This window comes from Otolemur garnettii, unplaced genomic scaffold (assembly GCF_000181295.1).
Source record: "Otolemur garnettii isolate 467f Iridium unplaced genomic scaffold, OtoGar3 scaffold00028, whole genome shotgun sequence".
Classification (NCBI taxonomy): Eukaryota; Metazoa; Chordata; class Mammalia; order Primates; family Galagidae; genus Otolemur; species Otolemur garnettii.
In genome coordinates, this window is record NW_003852423.1 from 17,013,068 (window position 1) to 17,016,947 (window position 3,880).

The window sequence follows — 3,880 nt, forward strand, 5'->3', positions numbered from 1 at the left end:
AAAGCCTAGCAGACAGAATTTCTGTTTTAACAGTGTGGCTTTGTGAATATTTAAAGCCCGCTGTTGAGACCTACTGCTTAGAAAATAGATTCCTTTCAAAATATTACTCATTGACAATGCAGCTGGTATCCCAAGAGCTTTGAAAGGAGATACATGTTGTTTTCATGCCTGCTAACACAATATCTATTCTGCAACCCATGGATCAAGGAATTACTTTGACATTCAAGTCTTATTATTAGAAGAAAATATATTTTATAAGGCTATAGCTGTCATGGATAATGATTCCTGTGATGAACCTGGACAAGGTCAATTGAAAACCTTCCAGAAAGGATTTACCATTCTAAATGCCATTGGAGGGATCACCTCTATGGTGTATCTTACAAGGGTACAAGTGAATCTTTCTAAGAGTAGAATAGAAACATCTTAACATAATAACTAAGAAAATGACATAAAGGCTATGTTAACCAGTTTGATGAAAATATTTCAAATTGTATATGAAAACACCACACTGTACCCCATGATTGCACTAATGTACACAGCTATCATTTAATTAGAAAAAAAGAATATTCATAACTCATGGGAGAAAATCAAAATATCAGTAGTAACAGGAGTTGGCAAGAAGTTGATTCCAACCCACATGGATGACTTTGAGGGGTTTAAAACTTCCATGGAGGAAGTAACTGCAGATGATGTGGTGGAAATAGTAAAAGAATTAGAACTAGAATAAAGCCTGAAAATGTGACTGAGTCGCTCCATTTCATGACAAAACTTGAGCAGATAAGGAGTTCCTTCTTATGGATGACCAAAAAAAGGTAATTCTTTTTTAAAGATGGAATTGACTCCTGGTGAAGATGCTGTGAACATTGTAGAAATGACAACAAAGGATTTAGAATATTACATCAACTCAGTGCACAAAGCAGCAGCAGGGTCTGAGAGAATTGCCTCCAAATTTGAAAGAAGTTTGACTGTGGGTAAATTGCTATCAAATAGCACCATGTGCTACAGAGAACCCTTTCATTAAAGAGGTAGTGGATGCAGCAAACTTCACTGATTTTTTATTTTAAGAAATTGCCACAGCAACCCCAATTTTCAGCAGTTACCACCTTGATCAGTCAGCAGCCAAGGCAAGAACCTCTATCAGTAAAAACATTACAACTCACTGAAGGCTCAGATGATCATTAGCATTATTTAGCAATAAAGTATTTCTTAATTAATACGTTTTTTAGACATAGGCTATTGTATATGTAATAGACTACAGAATAGTGTAAATTTAACTTTTATATGCAGTAACAAAAACAAAAAATTAATGTGATTTGTGTTATTACCATGGTCACGTTATTGCAGTGGTCTGGAACTGAACCTGCAATATCTCCAAGGCATGCCTGTAATATTTCAGTCTATGCAAGTCACAAAATAATAGGCTTTTCTAAGATAATACCATAGAGACAATTTTATCAGGCACAACCCATTGGTCAAAGGTAAGCCATAGTTCTGTGAGTTGCATTAGGCAAATTGCTTCCCCTCTCCCATACTATTAATTGGAAATTAAATGAGGTTTTTAAAGACATTTACACAAATTTTAGAAGTAATTATTTCCTGGTCGTATTTTCAGGCCTTTGCACATAAATTTATACACATAATGAATATTGCTTAAATTGAAATGGATTCAAAAAGTACACTTCTGTTTGAAGATTTCCTATTATTCAATAATACAATTTAATTTAACACATTTATTGAATACCCAATATATGCTAGGTGCCAGTAATAAAAAGTGACAAACCATTATCCATGAAGCTATCCTAGTTTTTCAATAAATTAAACTGGAAAATCTAAATTTAAAATTCAAAGCAATGATTTATGCTAGGTCACAATGCTTATGCAATTTGGGAGAAGGTATTTTCTAAGACTTTCAAATTTTTGAATTTTTTAAATATTTCAGGAAGCCTTGTTAAATGAATGAATTTTACAGTTAATGAACATTGGCTGACAAAAGCTGATTATGGGATAAATGCTGTTTCTGTGGACACCTCTATTTATGCTTTTGAACTTTAACTTACAATTGCCATCTGATATGTGGATAGTTAGCCTTTCAAAATTGTTTGCTGATAAAACTTTTTTCCTGGGACTCACTGATAGGTTCTTTTTAGCACCCTTTTATTTTGCTAAAAGCCCTGAATAAAGCAACTAAGTAAGTCTGAGGGCAGAAATATCAGCACTTTCATAAGCACTTTGCCTTTGTCATGATGGACACACAGTGTCACCGTCATTTTGGTCTTTCTGCAAATAGACTCTAGTGAGAAATATACATGATTCAAAGCTGCCACATAAAACAGAACATCCTCTAAACTTAGCTAGTTGCTCAAACTGCTATAATAGTCTTTGTAAGATATGAGAGTGAGATTTGCCTGGGAAGTCTGGACTTTAAGACTTTCCATTCTGTGCTGCCAATGGAGGAGTAGATTGAAGTTCCCTTGCCCTGCGGGCTGCTGTGTGGATCCATCTTCCATGTTCAAGCAGGGGTGTTTCCACACACCCCCTTCCATGCTCTCACACAGGCCAGGCTTCTTGACCAAGCAGCACATACCATGAGGAATGAAGTTAACCTGCTCCCTGTCTCGACCCCCCTTAGTTTCTTCCTTTCATTATTTGAAAGTGAAAAATAATGCAAACCTACAGTGGAAAAATGCCATCTCTCCTGTTTTCTTTAGAGCAGTTGATTTCCACGTAACATCGTGAGAGCCTCTGACTTTAGACGAAGGGACGAGAAGCATGAACAATGATGCCTCTCTGACAGGTGCTGGTACCACCTGTGGCTCCCTAAATCTGGGTCCATCTATCTTTCTCCCCCTTCTGTTGCCTGTCAGAATTCTCCTAGATTTCCTCAGGCTTCTCAGACTCTTGGTGGTCTGTTTTGATATCTGCTTACCCTTATCTTGAATCTTGAATCATTTTACTGATAGGAATTTCCTTGGAAAAGTTGTGTAACAGATTTTTTTAAACTCCTCCAACAACTACCAAGTACTCAGGAAATTATCTTAGTAGCCTGTGAGAGTGACACTCTTAGACTTGCAGAAAGAGGACAACAGTGTCTGTTCCCACGCTCCATCGTCTCCAGCATTGAACAGGACATGATCGTTAAAGTTTTAAATTTCATCTACAGTGAATAGATGGATAGATAGAATGAATCTTCAGATGGAATGAATCCACTGTGTGGGAAAACAGACTCAGCTACCTGAGACACCTGTGTTTGAGCATATTTATGCCCTTTAATAACAGCATCACTTTTGAAAAGTCACGACTTTCTTATCAGTGGAATGGGAATACCCCCACCACCTTCACAGGGCTAATTGAAGGAGGAAGACAATGTTTATGAATGTGTCCCACCCGGCACCTGGCCTGGGGGTCCTCCACAAACGCTGAGTCCTTTCTCACTTCCCCTTTCTCCTGGGAATGGGAGGGGAGAGGGAAGAGTCAGAAATGGCCAGGCGCACTCCATCACCAACTATCAGTGCCGTTCAGGGGCTCTATCTTTAGGGGACTCTTTCCTGATTGCTTCCTTTCATCTTCCTCCATCCATCCTCCTGAGACACAGCACACTGTCACTGTGTCTTGACTCCCACACCTCAGCCCAGGCACACACACACGTCCACACCCCTGACCTCTCCCCAGGGATGTCTCTACGAGGGACTCTACAGAAGAAGAAACGCAAATCAGCACATCGAGACCTTGTTAACACTGCCCAGAGAAGAACAAAGTAAAACAAACATCAAGCCTTCACAGCGGACAGAAGAATTCTATTAATTTAAATCAAGAAATTACCTAGGATAAGAAGAGTAAAGAGGCTCTTTCAATTCCAATAATTCTGGAAAAGGAATTTCTT